The 22,149-nt window shown below is 39.5% G+C and overlaps 1 long non-coding RNA gene and 1 other non-coding gene across 2 annotated transcripts; both read left to right on the top strand.

Annotated features, from left to right (window-relative positions):
- Nucleotides 1-8,975: 8,975 nt before the first annotated feature.
- Nucleotides 8,976-19,754, top strand: LOC124777171. The gene is made up of 2 exons (XR_007015692.1): nucleotides 8,976-9,188; nucleotides 19,199-19,754. It is a non-coding gene; the product is annotated as an uncharacterized LOC124777171 (long non-coding RNA).
- Trnag-gcc lies at nucleotides 9,699-9,769 on the top strand. Its single transcript has one exon. It is a non-coding gene; the product is annotated as a tRNA-Gly (tRNA).
- Nucleotides 19,755-22,149: the final 2,395 nt, after the last annotated feature.

Here is a 22,149-nt window from a genome sequence, read left to right as displayed (position 1 = left end):
CCTTTTCCAACCCATGGCGGTTTATCTCCCGCATTGGTGGCCCAGGTCAGGGCTACCAAAGTCCTATCTTTTACCACCTATATTTGAGGTCCATTCACATACATGTCCATGGTGTGCACCTAGGCCACAGCTTTGCCTGGACCTTTCACATGGCCCTAAGGACTCAGTTAACTCCACGGATCTCTGCTGCCACTTCCTCTCGATTCTTGACATGTACTGAGGCCATGAAGTGGTTTATACTGATGGCTTGATGGCTGATGATCATGTCGGCTTCGTGTACGTCCACGGAGGACACATTGAACAGCATTCCTTGCCCGATGGGTGCAGTGTTTTCACTGCCGAACTGGTGGCAATATCTTGTGCTCTTGAGCACATCCGTTCATGCCCTGAGGAGTTGTTTCTTCTACGTACTGATTCCTTGAGCAGCCTACAGGACATCAACCAATACTACCCTCGTCATTCTTTGCTAGCAACCATCCAGGAGTCCATCTAGGCCCTGGAATGGTCCAGTTGTTCAGTGGTGTTTGTCTGGACCCCAGGTCATGTCAGAATCCCAGGCAATGAACTTACTGAAAGGCTGGCCAAACAGGCTGTGTGGAAACCGCTTATGGAGATCGGCTTCTCTGCAACTGACTTGCGTTCAGTACTATGCCGCAAGGTTTGGCGGCTTTGGGAGACGGAATGGCATAACCTCAGTACGCAGTACAAACTGGCTAAGCTTATAGGTGACAGTGTAGTGGGGGGTGGTGGTGGTGGTGGTGGTGGTGGTGGTGGTGGTGTTGGTGTCACCCATGGAAAAATTCCTGTAGTAGTTGGTGTTAGAGCTGCACCTTTTTTAGATTGAAGTCAGCTGATAGGTATACCTGCTTAAAGGAAGTTCCTGTAACTAAGGGCTCACCTTCTGAGGATGTAATGTTTCCAAGTAGAGAAGGAATTAGCGTATTTCATCAAAGTATAAGAGGTATTAGAGATGAAGTTAGTGAACTGCTTATAGATGTTGACTATGAAATTATTGGTATATCAGAGCATCACTTAAATAATTTGACAACTCGGAGGCTTCCTTTACCAGGCTACAGATTAGCTGGCTGTTTCTCAAGGAGTTCCTTGTGGGGTGGGGGAGTGGCTCTGTACGTAAAAAACAATATTCCATTTGAGTCCACAGACGTATCACGACACTGCACTGAGCAGATATTTGAATGTTGTGCAGCGCTAGTTGAATTTAGTGGAACTAAACTTCTAATTGTTGTTGTTAATATGTTCCCTAACGTCAACTTCAGAGCATTTCTGCTCGAGCTAGAGAGGGTTTTTGATTCACTTTGTAGGAATTACCAGAAACTAGTTATATGTGGTGACTTCAATATAAATTTGGTATATGATGGTGCAAGAAAAATGATGTTGGTAAATCTCCTAAATTCATATGATCTGATGCAAACTGTGTTTTTTCAAACTAGGGTGCAGGGGAACAGTAGCACAGTCATAGACAATATTTTTATTCATTCTTCATTACTAGATGGGCATTCTGTTAGTAAAAGCGTGAATGACCTTTCAGACCATGATGCACAAATTTCAACACTAAAAGGCTTTTGTACTCAAAGCAATGTCATAGTTAATTACAAACTATGTAGGAAAATTAATCCAATAGCAATAGAGAGTTTTTTAAACCTTGTCAAGGAACAAGAGTGACAGGATGTTTATAGTGCCAATAACATAGATGATAAATACAATGCTTTCCTTAAAACATTTCTCATTCTCTTCGAGATACTAGCAGTAATGGGCAGCCCGGGTGAGCATTGCTGGTGAATTAAATAAAAATTTAGTTCCTACAGGAAATCATATAACTTTCTTGGCAAATGCCTTTCCGAGATCGATGTCTAAAATACTCCTCTGTGATACAGACAAGAGGGAGATTGAGTCAATAATTAAATCACTGAAGACTAAGGACTCTCATGGTTATGATGGAGTGTCTAGTAGAATATTAAAGTACTGTGCTGCACATGTTAGCCCTGTATATAGCCATATTTGTAATTTTTCCTTTAGGAATGGTCAGTTTCCTGAGTGATTAAAGTACTCAGTAGTAAAGCCGCTTTATAAAAAGGGAGAAAGGGATAATGTAGATAATTTTAACCAATTTCTGTGCCATCAGTGTTTGCAAAAGTTATTGAAAAGGCTATGTATGTAAGGATAATTGATCATTTTATATCACACGATTTGCTATCAAATGCACAGTTCAGCTTTAGAAGTCGTTTAAAAACTGAAAATGCTGTATTCTCTTGTCTCTGTGAGGTACTGGATGAGTTGAACAAAAGGTTTCGAACGCTTGGCATATTTTTATTATTTAACTAAGGCGTTTGATTGTGTTGGTTAGAAAATATTGCTCCAGAAGTTGGACCATTATGGAATAGGGGGAGTAGCTCACAATTGGTTCACCTCTTACTTTAGCAACAGGCAGCAAAAGGTCATTATTCACAATGTTGATAATGGCTGTGATGTGGGGACTGAGTGGGGTACTGTCAAGTGGGGGTTGCCCCAGGGATCAGTGTTGGGGCCAACTCCCGTTCCTTATTTATATAAATGATATGCCCTCTATTATTATGGGTAACTCTAAAATATTTATGTTTGCTGATGACACTAGCTTGGTAGTAAAGGGTGTTGGGTGCAACATTGGCTTGGTTTCAAATAGTGCAGTACATGACCTCACTTCATGGCTTGTAGAAAATAAAGAAACGCTAAATCACAGTAAGACTCAATTTTTACAGTTTCTAACACACAATTCAACAAAACAAGATGTTTTAATTTCACAGAACGGGCATATGTTAACTGAAACCGAACAGTTCAAATTTCTAGGTGTTCAGATAGATAGTAAGCTGTCGTGGAAAGCTCCAATTCTTCTACCTATGCTCATGATTCTGTCATTGATTCTGTCCACTCCATAGACTTTCTCTTTTAGATCTTTATCCACAATAATCCCTAATCTGTTTCTGGACTCTTTGTCTGCACTGCTATAGAACAATTTGTATCCTTCTGCCAATAGTTTGGCTTTGTCACCCTTCCACCTGGTCTCTTGTAAGCACAGGATATTTACCTTCCTTCTTTGCACCATGTCTACAATCTCTCAACTCTTTCCCTTCAGGACAGGGATTTTCATGTGCCTTGTGATGACTGGATGTTTGTGTTGTCCTCATCATTTCATCATCATTCCTGAAAGTGGCAAGATTACTGAGTAAAGATTGGGAATTTGTACGGGCACTGATAACTGCGCAGTTAAGTGCCCCACAAACCAATAATGATCAACATCTTCTTCATCTTTCCCTTCAATGTCCCAATGTTTAAAGTTCCAACTCTAATTTTGCACTTCATTTCTTCTTTTGCACCCTCTTTGTTTGTTGGATTCTTCACAAAACATCTCGCCCGGAGATCCAATTGGGAGACTATTACTGTGGAACATTTACTGTGAGAAGTATCCATCAATAACAATAAAATATTAACATTAAATGTGTTCACCACAGCTAACCACCTCCCCATTACAGTATATATCAAGTCTGATAGCTTGTGGTTGGTATAACTTTCTTTTAATTTTTGTGGTATCTCTCGAAACAGTTCTTGCCCGCTCTCAGGTGCAAAGGTACCGTGCACACTAAACACATCCACACAATTTGGACACGGGTTTTTCTTGAACTGCAAACTGCACATTTAATGGAGAACTGTTCCATTTCAGTCTCCACATGCATAATGAATGCATTTGTTACAAGACAGTCTACAAAGTGAAAGAACAATATCATCCTCCATTTCTTGCTTTTTCTGCCTGCAGCATAGCCTGACTTCAGTCACTCAAAATTGTCCACATAGTTCATACTGAAACTGTAATCTTTCAGCACAAGGGGGGCAAGTCTTTATCCTGTCACTTCACAGTATACACATCTGATGGTGCATGACATGTAGAAATCATGTTGACTGCCCTGTTATCCTTCAATCTATCAATAATTACTTCAACCACTTCAACGTTGCTAATTCTGTAATCATATTCTCCTCTCCCAAGTTCCTTTTTCTCCTTGAATTTTGCAATTTTCTTCCTCTTGGGATTTATTGTTCCATAAGTGTGCAGACCATTGAAATTTAGGTTCTTGATCAGATTATATGATGTAAAATAATTGTCCATAAAAACAAAATGATTCTTTGCATTAGGTTACTGGTTAAATTCTGAATCACTTTCCACTGGATGTGACGTGAGCTATCAATCATGACGGTTCACCCCCCCTCCCCCCTCCCAAAACAGGGACCCCACCCCAAAAGGTGGAGGAGAGCAAGGCTCACAAAGGAGACTTAATTAATACTATCTATCTAAACCTGATTATATTGTAACCTCAACTCATTTCCACTCTTTTTATTACAGAGCCTAAGCATGACCATTTTCCTGTATAAATATCAAATTTCAAATTGTAGGATGATTTATCAAATAACTTCCACACTTTGTACTCTCTCTTTATAGGTTTGCCTGTCACTTACTGTTTCAGAGATGATCTGCCTTTGAGTTTAACCACTGGTTCATCACTAGCAAGATTCTGAAGCAGTTTATAGCAGTCTTTGAATTCCCTGTTCAAATGATCTAGCAATGGATGTAGTTTGCATGATGTTGTTGTTGTTGTTGTTGGTGGTGGTGGTGGTGGTGGTGGTGGTGGTGGTGTTGTCGTCGTCGTTGTCGTCTTCAGTCCATAGATTGGTTTGATGCAGTTCTCCATGCTACTCTATGCCGTGCAATCCTCTTCATCTCCGAATGACTACTGCAACCTACATTCTTCTGAATCTGCTTAATGTATTCATCTCTTTGTCTCCACAGTTCCCTCCAATACTAAATTGCTGATCCCCTGATGTCTCAGAATATGTCCTACTAATCGATCCCTTCTTCTAGTCAAGTTGTGCCACAGATTCCTCTTCTCTCCAGTTCTATTCAGTACCTCCACATTAGTTATGTGATCTACCCATCTAATCTTCAGCATTCTTCTGTAGCACCACATTTCGAAAGCTTCTATTCTCTTCTTGTTTGAACGTGGCTCAACTCCATACAAATACTTTTGGAAAAGACTTCCTGAAACTTAAATCTATACTTGATGTTAACAAATTTCTCTTCTTCAGAAAGAATTTCCTTGCCGTCACCAGTCTACATTTTATATCATCTGTACTTCGAAGATCATCAGTTATTTTACTCCACAAATAGCAAAATTCACTTACTGCTTTAAGTGTGTCATTTCCTAATCTAATTCCCTCAGCATCACCTGATTTAATTTGACTACATTCCATTATCCGTATTTTGCTTTTGTTGACGTTCATCTTATATACTCCTTTCAATACACTGTCCATTCCATTTAGCTGCTCTTCCAGGTCCCTTACTCTCTCTTACAGAATTTCAACGTTGTCAGCAAACCTCAGAGTTTTTATTTCCTCTCCATGGATTTTAATTCCTACTCCGAATTTTTCTTTTGTTACCTTTACTGCTTGATCAATATACAGACTGAATAACACCGGTGAAAGGTTACAAAACTTTCTCACTCCCTTCTCAATCACTGCTTCCGTTTCATGCCCCTCGACTCCTATAACCGCCATCTGGTTTCTGTACAAATTGTAAATAGCTTTTGCTCCCTATATTTTACTCCTGCCACCTTCAGAATTTGAAAGAGAGCATTCCAGTCAACGTTCTCAAAAGCTTTTTCTAAGTCAACAAATGATAGAAATTTAGATTTGTCTTTCCTTAACCTATCTTCTAGGAGAAGTCGTAGGGTCAGTATTGCTTTGCCTGTTCCTACATTTCTATGAAATCCAAATTGATCTACCAGTTTTTCCATTCGTTTCCAAAGAATTCATGTTACTATTTTGCAACCATGACGTATTAAACTGATAGTTCAGTAGTTTTCATATGTCAACACCTGCTTCCTTTGGGACTGAAATTATTATATTGTTCTTGAAGTCTGGAGGTATTTCACCTGTCTCTTACATCTTGCTCGCCAGATGGAAGAGTTTCGTCATGGCTGGCTCTCCCAACGCTACAAGTAGTGCTAATGGAATGTTGTCTACTCCCAGGGCCTTGTTAGACTTAGGTCTTCTAGCACTCTGTCAACTTCTTCACGCAGTATCATATCTCCCATTCATCTTCATCTACATCCTGTTCCATTCCCATAATATTCCTCCCAAATACATCACCCTTGTACAGACCCTCTATATCTATATACTCCTTCCACCTTTCTGCTTTCCCTTTTTGCTTAGGATTGGTTTTCCATCAGAGCTCTTGATATTCATATAGGTTGTTCTCTATTCTCCAAAGGTCTCTTTAATTTTACTGTAGGCAGTATCTATCTTACCCCTACCTCTACATCCGTACATTTGTCCTGTAGCCATCCCTGCTTAGTCATTTTGCACTTCCTGTCGATCTCATTTTTGAGACATTTGTATTCCTTTTTGTCTGCTTCATTTACTGCATTTTTGTATTTTCTCCTTTCATCAATTAAGTTCAATATATCTTCTGTTACCCAAGGATTTCTACTAGCCCTCGTCTTTTTACCTACTTGATCCTCTGCTGCCTTCACTATTTCATCTCTCAGAGCTACCCATTCTTCTTCTAATGTATTTCTTTCCACCATTCTTGTCAACTGTTCAATAATGCTCCCTCTCAAACTCTCTGCAACCTCTGATTCTTTCAGTTTATCCAGGTCCCATCTCGTTATATTAAACCTTTTTGCAGTTTCTTCAGTTGTAATCGACAGTAAATAACCAATAAATTGTTGTCAGAGTCGACATCTGTGACTGGAAAGTCTTGCAATTCTAAACATGGTTCCTAAATCTCTGTCGTACCATTATATAATCTATCTGAAACCTTCTAGTGTCTCCAGGCCTCTTCCACATATACAACCTTCTGTCATGAGTCTCAAACCAAGAGTTAGCTATGATTAAGTTATGCTCTGTGCAAAATACTGCCAAGCAGCTTCCTCTCTCATTCTTCACCCCCCCCCCCCCCCAGTCCATATTCATCTTTTCCTTCTCTTCCTTTTCCTACAATAGACACCCCATGATTATTAAATTTTCGTCTCCCCTAACTATCTGAATAATTTCTTTTATCACAACATACATTTCTTCAATCTCTTCATCATATGCGAAGCTAGTTGGGAAATGAACTTGTACTACTATGGTAGGTGTGGGTTTCGTGTCTATCTTGGCTGCAGTAATGTTTGCTATGCTGTTCGAAGTAGCTTATCTATGTTGCTATTTTTGTATTTATTATTAAACCTACTCCTGCATTACCCTTACTTGGTTTTGTATTTATAAACCTATATTCACCTGATCAAAAGTTTTGTTCCTCCTGCCACCAACCAAACTTCACTAATTCCCACTGTATCTAACTTTAACCTGTCCATTTACATTTTTAAATTTTCTAACCTACCCGCCCAATTAAGGATGTGACATTCCACGCTCCGATCCGTAGAACGCCAGTTTTGTTTCTCCCGATAACATTGTCCTCCTGGGTAGTCCCCACTCGGAGATCCGAATGGGGGACTATTTTACCCAAGAGGACACCATCATCATTTAACCGTACAGTAAAGTTGCATGCCCTCAGGAAAAATTATGGCTGTACTTGACCCCTTGCTTTCAACCGTTTGCAGTACCAGCACAGCAAGGCTGTTTTGGTTGATGTTACAGGGCCAGATCAGTCAGTCATCCAGACTGTTGCGCCTGGAACTACTGAAAAGGCTGCTGCCCTGCTCCTGTCCTCCATAAATTAAAGTGAAGGAAATATGCTTTGTAAGCTACATTCATTGGATAAATCGTAACTCAGGGCCAGGATACACCCAGACAATGAATGTGGATTATCTCCCAAAACCACCCTCAGATTGGCCTGCCCTCCTGTCTCCAGTTTGTCACATTTTGGCACAACCATGTCATCCAAAGTGCAGAATTCGTGATCTGGAACAGTTGGTAGGTCCAAATCCCTGGCTTGGGCATATTTTTGACCTTGAAATTTCAAACTTCTTTGTTTTCTCCTCCTGCATAAAATGTTATTTTCTCTTTTCGACTAATGCCTCGGCCCGATAGATTAAGAATAGGTATACATACTTAAAGTATAGTACGGCTGTGTTCTACGAAGCAGACTACAATAGCTCTGCCACGGAAAACAAAATGTGTAATCAGCAAGGCAACAACGTTTCTCTGTGTTCACAGACAAGCAGCGAACTACTCTTGTGATTCCATTGATGCAACAAAAAGAGCGGGCGTTTTTGTGGGAATTGTGGCCACTGTGTTTGGCCGGTCGCTTCCTGGAGGTTGATAAAAAGCTGCACGAGGAACAGTTTCACGCTAAATTGGTCACACAATGAACATGCCAGTTCTGGGGGTACCCAAAGTTATGTTGTAGTATGTAGTTAGTCCCAAAAATCAGTCGATATTGCTCATATCGGTCGTCTGAGACTAGGTTTGGAAGATGTATCTGTGAGTATAGATGGTGTAACTTTCGAACATTAAGTTGTTCTGATAAATATAACCGTTTGCCATAATGTGATTTGCAGCCTCTCGGTGACTGTATAAACTAAGTTGACGTACGGTACTTTAAACAAGTTTTTTCACTATGAGAGCTGAAGGGCGAGCGGTTTAATTGTTACAAACCATTCAACAGCCAAGATATCATTTTTAGTTTAAGACAGTCTGTTTCAACAGACTATGCTGTCATCTCCAGGTCTTAAAATCTTTTTGTTGTAAAACATGTTCATTTTTCGCTGAAATCATGCAAAGATGTCAAGTGGATAAAAACCTTTTATAATGTGCTATTTTTATCCACTTGACGTCTTGTATGATGTAAAATTAACATGTTTTTCAACATAAGGATTTTAAGAGCTGAAAATGACTGCACAGTCTGTTGAAATGGATTGTCTTAAATAAAAAACATATTTTATGCGATCTTGGCTGTTGCATGGTTTTTTAACAATCCTTCAGTTTGTTTGGTTCAGTGTTATGTTCTCCTCTGGTCTGCACACACTTTTATATCACTGGTTTAAAGAAAAATGGAGAGTGAAAATAATTTCGTCGCAATAAACATTAACAATGCGAAAATTCTGTCGTTACCTGTATAAAATTTCAACTTAAGGCCACGTGAGTTCCTTCTAAACCGGCAGGAATTGTGCCAAGGTATTCTGCAGTTTCATGTGTTAAAGGTGAGTATTATATTTGTACTCTGGCAACAGTAGAACCTTTACAGAGAAAGTGACTTTCGTTACGAAGCTGAATTTTATTCCTATGTTAGCCACGATTAACATTAATTACTTAGTTTGGTTTTAGTCCGTGCTGCTCCAAACCCATATAACTCGTGCCTTTTTTTTCATTTCCGAGTTCTTGTTTCAGCAAACGAATTCGGTAAGCTCAGAGCTCCCTAAAAGTGCCTCTCCCCTCCCGTTTCGCCGATGTCCAGTGCTGTCCTGTAATGTAAACCTACATCGGTCGGCATTCCTATTGGTATTGGTCCGACGTCAGTGGTTTGTGTAGTGCGCTGTTTCTTTGAAGACATGCCATAGGACTTTCTCACAATTCATATGTGTTAACAGAAGATTTGACACTTGGACTTTGACCAAAGCGTTATTAACATACAACATTACGATAGGTGGAGACGAAGCATCTCTCCGGCCAGCGAGTATGTTTTATACAATGCGTCAGACTACGAAATTCGAGCATCGGTGGTTCAGTGGTAGAATGCTCGCCTGCCACGCGGGCGGCCCGGGTTCGATTCCCGGCCGATGCAAGTATTTTGCTTTTGTTCGCAGTCACCTAACACATTAGGGACCTTCACCTATTCCTTATAGTTGGTGAGGAGAAAACATGACATTATATTGCTACTGAGTTTTGATGCAGTAAAACAGAAACAGCAAAAATGCAAAGCCGTTCTGGAAACAATATCAAGAGAGCTGTTGAGCAGAGGAGAATCGAAACCAACTTATTACCTTTAGTAATGTGCTGTTATGTGCTTTCCCTGTAGTACCCAATTGCTTTTTAAAGACTAATACGACGTCTTGCCATGCAATGTCAAGAATTCTGGTAAGTTGACATACCTGAACATCCTGTATTTGTTCATCTCTAATTCTCCATTATTACGCACCTTATAGAGGTCGGAAAAATCATGACGTACAGCTTCATCTGGACTTTTCTTTGCTCTTCTTCGCACCACAGGATTTACACTTGTAAGTCAGTCAAGTGAGTTTTGTGGATCATAGGAAGCCATTTGATTGAATTGCTTCATTAATCTATTCCTTCCAATAAATGGAACATTCTGAAAACATCTCAATCGTAATCACTTGCAAACGTCATCTGTAACGTGACTCATAGCCCCTAACCTTTTTGAAGAATCAGAAATACATACAGAACTTTTCCTAGTACTAATATTCTGCATGGGACTGGAACGTTCATCTTTATTCTCCGACAAACTGTATGTGGTGCCTTCATTTCTCTTAAGAAATAACTTCCTGCACTGTCTCGATAACTGTAACACATGAGTGTTTGCGCTCAACTTACGGAGGAAAAAAGTAAATCCTTTTCCAGCCTACTATGGATGCACAATGTGACAGCGTTTTATATCGGTTTCTGCGTTATTACTGGACAATGTAGCATTTCGGACTTAGTTAGTAATATGAAGCTACAACATTATAAAATGAAACATAAAAGGAAAAGAAAAAGAAAAAAACTCTGAGTAGAAAGTGGATTTCGATCGTTCCTCCTCTGCATCGGGTGGACCTTGATCGTTTCTTCTCAGGTACATCAAAACACAGTTTTCGAAACTCTGGTCTTTTCATTAGAAGAAAGAACCTTACCACATTAAAGTACTTCCATTTCGCTCAATAAGATGGTATTATGGACTAAATATTAAATTTTTATGGGCTTTGTACGTTATTCCTGTGCACCCTTCATATAGACATATTTCTTATTATGCACACTTATATTTTGACAAGTACAGTGTACCAAATTAGATCTCCTGTGTGATAGGTGAACGAATAAATAAAAGCAGTAGTTGCATGCATCCTGGTATTGTTATTGATTTATCACAAAGCTTGGTGTAGGCTTATCTACTTTGATTTTACTTTTCAATTTCTTTTTAAGGCTTTCATCAGCTTATGCTTGAAAAAGTGACACAGAGAGGTCCTGACAAGAAATGTTCTGGAAAATGTCGCAGACAGACTACTGTTAAAAATATACAATAACTAAACAAACACTGCCTTGTTTTACCCTTGTTTCACAATTTATTATTAATGTTATTGCACAACCTACATTCCAGGTTATACACCCATTTTCAGATACATTACTGAGTTCCAAAGATGATGTTGTTTGTTGTTAGGGTCTTCAGTCCAGAGACTGGTTTGATGCAGTTCTCTATACTACTTTATCCTGTGCAAGCTTCTTCATCTCCCAGTACCTGCTGCAACCTACATCCTTCTGATCTGCTTAGTGTATTCATCTCTTGGTCTCCTCTAAAATTTTTACCCACCATGCTGCCCTCCAATACTAAACTGGTGATCCCTTGATGCCTCAGAACTTGTCCTACCAACCGATCCCTTCTTCTAGTCAAGTTGTGCCACAAACTTCTCTTCTCCTCAATCCTATTCAATACTTCCTCATTAGTTACGTGATCTACCCACCTTATCTTCAGCATTCTTCTGTAGCACCACATTTCGAAAGCTTCTATTCTCTTCTTGTCCAAACTATTTATCGTCCATGTTTCACTTCCATACATGGCTAAACTCCATACAAATACTTTCAGAAATAACTTCCTGACACTTAAATCTACACTCGATGTTAACAAATTTTTCTTCTTCAGAAACGCTTTCCTTGCTATCGCCAGTCTACATTTTATATCCTTTCTACTTCAACCATCATTAGTTATTTTGCTCCCCAAATAGCAAAACTCCTTTACTACTTTAAGTGTCTCATTTCGTAATCTAATTCCCTCAGCATCACCCGACTTAATTCGACTACATTTCATCATCCTCGTTTTGCTTCTGTTGATGTTCATCTTATATCCTCCTTTCAAGACACTATCCATTCCGTTCAATTGCTCTTCCAAGTCCTTTGCAGTCTCTGACAGAATTACAATGTCATCGACGAACCTCAAAGTTTTTATTTCTTCTCCATGGATTTTAATACCTACCCCGAATTTTTCTTTTGTTTCCTTCACTGCTTGCTCAATATACAGATTGAAGAACATCGGGGAGAGGCTACGACCCTGTCTCACTCCCTTCCCAACCACTGCTTCCCTTTCTGGCCCCTCGACTCCTATAACTGCCATCTGCTTTCTGTACAAATTGTGAGTAGTCTTTCGCTCCCTGTATTTTAACCCTGCCACCTTCAGAATTCGAAAGAGAGTATTCCAGTCAACATTGTCAAAAGCTTTCTCTAAGTCTACAAATGCTAGAAACGTAGGATTGCCTTTCCTTAATGTATCTTCTAAAATTTCGATCCGTAGAAGCCAGTTTTTCTTTCTCCTGATAACGCTGTCCTCCTGAGTAGTCCCCGTGTGGAGATCCGATTTGGGTACTATTTTACCTCCGGAATATTTTACCCAAGAGGACGCCATCATCATTTAACCATACAGTAAAGCTGCATGCCCTCAGGAAAAATTACAGCTGTAGTTTCCCCTAGCTTTCAGCCGTTTGCAGTACCAGCACAACAAGGCCGTTTTGGTTAGTGTTACAAGGCCAGATCAGTCAATCATCCAGACTATTGCCCCTGCAACTACTGAAAAGGCTGCTGTCCACCTTCAGGAACCATATGTTTGTCTGGCCTCTCAACAGATACACCTCCGTTGTGGTTGTACCTATGGTATGGCTGAGGCACACAAGCCTCCCCACCAATGGCAAGGCCCATAGTTCATGGGGGGGGGGGGGGGGGTTGGTCCCCAAAGATAATTCATAGGTAAACATGATGACAAGGCAAAGATAATCTCAATTTCTTATCTATCGACTCATAACTTAATGTACACTTACATCAATGACCATTTTTCAACAAATTACATTCACCACTTATACTATAACGACCAGACTGAAGTTGTGCATCAGCTAAGATATTTTTAACTACGATGGACTGGGGTCCAAAGTTTTGCTTTTATCCTGGGGCTGTGATCTCATCAAAAAGACGTGTATAACTGAAATGGGTTTGCTCATTTAGAAATAGGTGTGGGGATATACACATCTGTTTTTTAATTTCTAATTGATCGAGTTTGTGCCCCTTTTGCTCTCTTTGTAGGACTTGTACGTCTATTTGTATTTGTGATTATTGTTCAAGCAATGTTCTGCAAAGGGTGAATCAGGCTTCTGCAATCTCCAGCTTCTGTGGTGTTCCATAACCCTGGTACAGATTGATCTCCCTGTCTGTCCAATGTAGCAACTCTGACACTTCCGGCATGTGATTTTATAAACCACAATTTTTGTGATAGCTGGTTGTTTGTCTTTTGCATTGAACAGGGAACTACCTGTTGTCTGAAGTACACAGAAAAACACAGAGAAACCATTTCCCTTCAAGATGTTACTTATGCTATTTGATGTTTTCCCTATAAAAGGTAATCTGCACCATTTCTTTTCCTGTTTGTGTTTTTATTGGGGACAGTAGGGACCTGGGTTGCTTCTTCATCTTTTTACCTAAAATTTTATGGATGGTGTTGGGGTCAAATTCATTATTTATGGCTATTGTTTTTATTGTGTTAAGTTCCTGGTCAAAGTCTTCTTAGGACATAGGGATAGAAAGGAGACAGTGGATCATGTGATGGAATGCTGCAAGTTTATAGGTTTACGATGTTGGGAGGAAGCCAGGACGAAAGTGTGAGTGCAGGAATCTTTTCGGTAAATTTTAAATTTATCTTTACTGTTTCCTATCTTTAAGATAATATCCAGGAAATTTATGTTGGGCCCCCACAACTCCATGCTGACCTTTATGTAGAGTGCCACTAGTTCATATTTTCTACAAATTTATGGAGTTGTCTGTTGGAACCTTTACACATACAAAGAATATCATCTACATACCTATACCAATACACAACATGTTTTGCCAGTGGTTCTCCCTTCTGAAAATCAATGTCCCACTTGTCCATGAACATTTCTGCTAGTAAGGGGGATAAAGGTGAGCCCATTGCCAGACCATCTGTTTGCTAATACTAGCTCCCTTGAAAGCAGAAATAATTTTGATTTAAACAACATTCTACTGTACTAACAATGCTCAGCTGCTCTTCTAGTTTTATGTTGTGTGAATACAATTAATGTGCCGCAATATTTATACAGTCTTGCACTGGAATACATGTGAACAAGCTATGCACATCAAAAGGGACTAATTTTGCATTTGTTGGAACCTTAACATCTATCAATTTGTTAAACTAATCTAAACTGTTCTTAATGCTATATTTCCTTTTGTAGTTCAGCATTTTCATCAAGATGATGTTGATTCTCCTGACAGTTTTGTATACTGGAGCATATTTTGCAGATACAACTGAACAAATTGGCACTTCTGGTATGTGCAGCTTCTATAAATGCAAAATTAGTGGTAATCACTAAGGGCGAGGTCCGGACTGTATGGTGGGTTGCCCAGACTTGTGCAGTAAAGTGACCAGGGCTTGTCAGTGATTCTGACTGCCACACACAGCCTTGCATTGTCGTGGGGGATAACCACATTGTCCACATCGAGAATACCTCCACACTTCTACCTGAAGGCAGCCCACAGTAGTGACAGTGTAGGACAGACAGAGTATAAGAGTAGCTGTCAGTATTGATGGTTGCGCCTAGTGGCATGAAATCCAGCAGGAGCGGTCCACAGCAATCCCAGAAGACTGTGGCCTGCTCAAATGCTCATTGTCATGTAAGTTTTCATAGCCTTTTGGGAACACACAACACCACTACTACATAGTTCTCAAAGCAACACTTTTTCCCCACTCATGGGCTCCATTTCCCCATGGATTTCTATGAGCATTGATCCATTGCTCCATAGAAAAAGGAGCACACTTATAAAACTATACCCCAACAGAACAAATAGACCTATTATAGGAAAAGCTACATATAACACTGTTTCACAGGGAATTCTGCATACAGTATACATGTCATAAACATGCTGACTTTCCACAACTGTCATATAAAGTTTTACAGAATTTGACTGTGATATATGACTAGTGGATATGGAAATCAGACCATTAGTTCCTTTTCCTAAAAGTTTTCTAGCTTTAGAAAAAACACAGTAAAATGGAATAATACTGAATCTAGGATCTTTCTGTATTAAGTTAATTAAGTGTCTAATGTATTTACAGTCGCCAGCCTGTCTAGGCAAAGGAATGGTTAAGTTTCAGAAAAGCAGTAGTAAATTTGGCCTATTTTCCTACTGTTCCCTAACATAATTTCACAAATAGATATAATATTTCAGAATTTGGTTGTGAGAAAGACACAGGTATCTTTTAGGCACCACACCCACATACATATATAGTGCTGATTTTTAATCATTGCTATGTGCTAAAAAAATTTTGGTCAAGGGAGACTTCTATGCTTGCATTTTGTATAAACAACAATTTACATACCTAAAAGTCCTAATAGTATAATACACACATTTGAATTTAGTAAGATACTTTGTTTATATCTATCTCTTAATAAATGATCTGTCAGAAACCAAACGTAGGGTGTGGTCACTCTGTATTGTCATTCAGGCTTTATATGCAACATTACTTCAGTGTTACTGTATCACATTAGCAATTTTACTTTTATAATTCTTTGTAATTTACTGAATTTCATTTATAACTGAAAGAACTTTATCTTCACTTTACTCAAAGCTAAACTTGCAAAATCTCAGTATTTATCCATGACAAGTTCATCTTTTTAACAAAGCTTATTTACACAATTCCTCTTTACTTATTAACACAAAGAGAGTAGAATATTAAAATCGCCAATTTCGTGTAAGTTTCTTGAAGCATGAACTGCTTAATTCTTCCATAACATAGTCCAACAATTTGTACTTAAGTGCTAATAATTCAGCAGTCGTCATCCAAGGCTATTGTGCCATAATTTACAGGCAAGGCATTACCTGTTGTGTCTGAATGTTGCCTCTTTCACTGATGCCTACTGACTGTCTCGTCTCGTTCCCACTCACTCTACAGGTAGTGCATCAAAAACCCAAGCGACCTTTTACACTTCCCAAAATATCTTCCATACAGTCAAAAGCACACCATCTTTAACATAACACACACCCCACACATTGTCCCTAAGCATGCACCATGTTATACAAATGACAACTTCCATAAATGTATAAAATTACGTATACTAACATTTTCATTTCATTAATCCATAACAAAATATTACTTAGCAAATTATACATTTCACATATTTATTTACATAATTTACAAACATACATTAGCAAAGTCCTGTAACGTCACATATACCACACTTTGCATAAGTCTTTCTTATCACGGTTAATTATGAAAATTTGAAAGGCAAAATTTTTTATAATTAGATGACTGATTAAATAATAGTGTAATATTTGTCCCTGTTTTAATTGTGTGTCCTAACAGGTAAGCATAATTGAAATATACAAGAAAAGGTCTGTTCATCAGTTCATCTATCTTCAAGCATTGTCATCATGAAAATATTTTCTAAGTCTTAAACAAATTGTGCAGACATTATTCACTGGAATTCCATTACAAAATGTATCATAATATCGCATATTACTTAGGAAACACTTTTACATAAATTATACAAAATTTTTATGTATTATTGAAAAAGCTTTCTGCCCCCAGTATGGGTACTGTGGCAGTTCCTCTAAACCATATTGCATATATTTCACTTTTTGGCCGCCTCTTAATAAAATTATAAGCAGTCCATTTTCCACTTTACTTAATTACACTCTGTATAACTTCGCTTGTTGGCTGCCTTTCTACCTTGTAATATTTGATACTCAAGTACCTCAGAACCTGAAACTTGACAGGTATTATCATAGGTATAACAATATTGCATACAACATACAGATTTGCCATTATTAATAGTTGTTGGAGTTTTTACACTTACAATTTTCTTACTACGTATTTCTTTATATCAACTATGTTTCTGACACCTAGTTGTTTTCTGGATTTAGAATTTACCAGGAAATATGCATTTGGGTGTGATATTCCTATAATTGGTGGTGGTATCCCTATAATTTCAAAAGGACCATAATAAAAGTATTTAAATTTGGATATTTCATGGTTTACCTCACTGGATTTTTTGTGAGCTTTCATGTAGTCTAATTCACCAGTATTAAATTTTGTGAATTTTAATTTTTCATTGCTCATTCTAACCAAATCTGTCCCTTTGCTGGGTGGTTATTCTAATGTTTCCCCTGTTAAACTTGTACTTTTTGAACCTAGCATAATTTCTTCAGGAGCGAAGCCAGTGGATTCATTTTGTAATAAATTCATGTTTATTTGAAATTTTGGAATAAATTTTCCCCAAGTTCTATGGTTTTGGTGACAATAAGTCCTACATAGTCTTCCTAACTCTCGCATATGGCATTCCATGGGATTACTGGATAGGTGGTAGGCTGAAATGTGTGTCACTTGTACTCGCCTTTATTCCATACCTTATAACCAAAATTTAGCAATAAACTGTGGCCCATTGTCAGACAGTACTGTTTTTGATACTGTTCTTTCATTAAAGTACTCTAATATTTTATTGAATAGTTCCTTAGCTGTAGCTTTTTTGAGAGGCTGAAGTTTAATAAATTACAAAAAAACGTCTAAAATTATTAGTCTGTATGTGAAATTTTCAGTAGTTTTCGGTAGATGCCCATGCAGTTCTACAGACAGTGACTCTTAGTTATCTTCGGGTTTGAGGCTATGCATAAGTCCTTGGTTAGCACTGTTTGTTACTTTAGCTCTTTGACAAACATCACAAGATTTTAATTGTTCTATAACCATCTTCATTCATAATGCTAATTATTTCATTTGTACAGTTAATTATTACTTTTTGCTTCTGCAGCCAATGTATACCTATAATTACTTGGGTGCTAAGTCTACTCGCTTACTTTCTGCCTCAGCTGATTGCCGTCCCACTTCAGTGACTGGCTATGTGACGTCACTTTCAGTGTGCACTGCTATAGAAGTTACTCTTCCTATGGTTGTTCGCCACAGCTGCTTTTCAGCACACAAATTGCTCCTGGTCCAAGCTGAATGTGATTCACGCTCTGTACCTCCTGACGCAGCAGTGCTACTGCGGCCCAGCGATGCAACCGTACAGTATAGCAGTGCATCAAAGCTTCTCTGTCTGTGTGGAGAATTCTTCCTGCATTTGGGCCTACTGTATCTTGTTCCCGCATCCATCCGACCCCTAATGTTCACGGTTATTAGTTTTCCTCCTCTCTACTGGAATAATTTCGCGACCTATTATCTCTTCCGCGATTGTTAGACGAAAATCTTCCTCTACCACTGCTTGTCTTAACAGTAGTAACCTGATACCGGTTATTCTGCTTGCCATTGCTGTTCCTACTATTGTGATTTCTCGCCAGTGGTCTTCGCCAACTACTTTTTCTAAAACTGAAGAGAAAGTTCGGCCGTTATTACCCAGATACCTTTTGAAATCTTCTGGTAATTTTTTTCAGAGTGCCCATACAATTTTGGAATCACTCCTATGGTTCCTTAAGTGCACCAGCTTCCTTCACCATGACTCACAAAATTCTTTCATAGTCATTTGGCCTTTACCTTCCAACATTCTATTATAAATGCACGTCAAAGATGGTTTTGTATTTGCTCGGACCAATATTTGTCTAAAAACTTTCGTTTAAGTTCACCGAAGGTCTTTGCGTCATTGGTTAGGTTAATCCCCCATCGTTTAGCATCTCCTGCTAAACCAGTAATCACAATGTTTACTTTTTCCAGATTTGTAAAGTTTTCAGGAAGTAACCTTTCACAGTTCTTTATAAAGTCCACACGGGATAATCCACTGTGTTTTCGATAAGGGTCGAATTTCCCTGCCATTTTATACGTTAACATTGGTGTCAGAAGTTTCTGTCCCCATCCCCAAACCACGTACTCGTTTACAACTAGTGTCAGGAGTGGGATGTAACAATTAATTCCCCCCTCCCCGGCACATAACCTTTCACAGTGTGTGTGTGTGTGTGTGTGTGTGTGTGTGTGTGTGTGTGTTTGTGTGTGTGTGTAGATATGATTGTTACCACTACTTTTTTCTTTCAGGAGTATTGGCACCTTATAGCGTGGGACTTACCACACTGTGGTTTTATCTGAATATTATGTGCCTATCATCATCACCACAGTCCAGACCATCAAAGAGTGACTGCTGCCTGTGACCACATCGGCTCAGCTTGTACCGCCAAACCGGCGGTCTTTGTCTGTGACCTCAGCAGCCAAGCCCACGCCGTCAAACTCATGGGCACCATTTTCAGTGCCATCACCAACACTAAATGTGCAGTCCCATTACTCGGACCTGGAGCATCATATTGCAATCAATCATCATGATGAAGTTCAGGGTCTAGCAGCATAAGCAGCAGTCGAACGGCCCACCATGTTAACGAACACCAGGTAAATTGTGCAGCTGCACTGAAGTACTCCATACTTGCTGCTGCTTTTGGGGATAGAATCTGTACCTCTGCAATACTGTATATACAGATTATCTTTTCACCGCTGTACATATGAAAGCCACATGGAAAAAATCCATTGTAGTATTAGTGTGAAAAAATGTATCTCTACAATACTATATACATAAATAACCTTTTCACTTGTGATCTATAAATCATCTTTTTCTTTCGTTTAACCAATATACGAGGGTTGCACAGAAAGTAACGTACCACATTTTTTTCTTCAACAATTCTTTACTGAACATAATGAGAATTACACATACGAAAGAATGGTGTTTTATCCACACACCCTATTTTTTCACGTAATCTCCATCCTGTTCTCTGGCCTTCCTCCAGCTCGAAACAAGGTCATGTATGCCATGTCGGTACCAATCCTTGTCCAGGTGTCGGATCCAGTGCTTCACTGTGTGAATCACCTCCTCATCGTCCTCAAAATGTCTTCCATGAGCGGAATCCTCTAATGCCCAAACAAGTGAAAGTCCGGGCTGTAGGGTGGATGGAGTAACGTTGTCCAACCCTGTTGTAATGTACATCACCTATAGAAGCCTTTATGAGACTGCCCTGCACTACTGTATCTGTCGAGACTGACGGAAATTGGGCGCGCTCACTCAGGAGACTTCAAATAATGCATACATAACGTTTCGCATTCGTAGCATTGCTTTCGGCTGAGAAAAAAATGCAATGCGTTACTTTCTGGACAACATATGTTCATTTTAACTGACGGCATTGAAATATCTCGAAAACTACACATTCGATCGAAAAAGTTATAGTTCCAATTTGTTTGTCTCAGAGGGGGCCATCCAATGCTGCCACACTCGACCCTCCATCCCACCCCATGCGTGAGCGGTTGGGGGCAATTTTGAAACCTTCAATAGGAACCCCCATTTCTTATTGCAGATGACGATTCTACAACAAAAAGCAGCAAACGTCTTATCTGAAGCTTTTTCTTCATTTCGCTGCAGATGACGCTGTAATTCGAGGAATATAATAGGTACACAATCTTAATTCACGAGATATTACTCCATGGCCCTTGAATATGCATTGGCACGTGGAAATCCACCTCCATGCTGTGACGGCAGGACAGGCCAGTACGTATTTCATAATTTCTTATTGGAAACCCCATTCGCAACATTGTATTCTTCCAACATATCAAACAGGGGATTATTCGACGCGCCGCTGTGGCCCTGGCTCAAGACAAAGACTGCTTTACCTTTCCAATTAGAGTAAGTGTTCGAATGTAGTTTCGCTAACTTCAATACACTTAGTGATCTGCTTTTCAAATGACCATACACAGGACAGATACATACCTGCAGGAATGTTAGAACAGGCGTTTCTGATGTGGTCGATTGTGTCTTCACAGCTTGTTGACACTTGGTGGTACACCTTGTCTTTTAAATATCTCCACAGAAAGAAATCCGGTGACGTCAAATCTGGCGATCTAGCGGGCCGACTAATAGGGCCACCTCTGCCGATCCATGGTCTAGTACCTCCTGTGCTTCAACTGCATAATGTGCTGGACAACCGGCATGCTGGAACCATTCATATTGTCGAACGTCCAGGGCAACATCCTGTGGTAGTACCAGTAGGTCCTGTTCCAAAAACGTTCGATATTTGCATCCATTCAACGTGCCGTCGATAAACTATGGACCAATAAATTTTTTCCCCATGGCGCCACACCATATGTTAACTGACCAAAGACATTGATGATCAACTTCCGTAACCAATGGGGATTGTCTACACTCCAGTAATGCATGTTATGCTGGTTAACACTGCCATGGTTTCTGAATGTAGACTCATCTGAAAATAGTACTTCAGCAAAAAACGTGGGGAGGGGCGGGGGGTAATTTGCAACTGTTGATGTGCCCATTCACAAGACACTACCCGCTTATGGAAATCGGCACTACAAAGTTCTGATGGAGTGACAAGTGGTATGGATGATACGATGATGCAATATTGTGAAAATGCTACCTGTGGACATATCGGACTTGCAGTGTAATTGCTGGGCACTTATCTGTGGGTTGTGGTGTGCTGCTACGAGAACAGCTGTTTCATTAACTTCTCCTGAAACACGTTTGCATAGATTTCTTTTGCCGGTCTACACACTACCATCAGACATGAAGACGTTCAAAACCTTGTAAAAGAGCGAACGAGAGGGAGCCTTCTCTGGAAAACTCTTGGCAGACAAGGCAATAGCAGTCTCAACATTTCTCCTGAATTCTCTTTAAGTCAGGATCATTTCAATGTTTTCTTCTGTGGTTCATCGTCCACATGCACGTCTGTTCTCCAAATGATAGGTAGGTGTGCAGGCAATAAACACTGCGCAAATATTTTATGTTTAAAGCCACTATCTGTTCTATGTCTGCACAATATGTGAGCTCTAGTTGTGGTGTACTGACTAACATGACACATTGTTGGCCATTGATGGTGGTGTATCGAGTAGTCCTCTGTTCGATATGTTGGAGGAGTAGTATGTTGTGAATGAGGTTTACAATTAGAAATTATGAAACACTGGCCTGTCCTATCCTCATAGCATGGAGGTGGGGTTCCAAG

This window comes from Schistocerca piceifrons, chromosome 2 (assembly GCF_021461385.2).
Source record: "Schistocerca piceifrons isolate TAMUIC-IGC-003096 chromosome 2, iqSchPice1.1, whole genome shotgun sequence".
Lineage (NCBI taxonomy): Eukaryota > Metazoa > Arthropoda > Insecta > Orthoptera > Acrididae > Schistocerca > Schistocerca piceifrons.
Note: the sequence above shows the minus strand (reverse complement) of the source record. Positions and strands in the feature narration are given on the sequence as shown.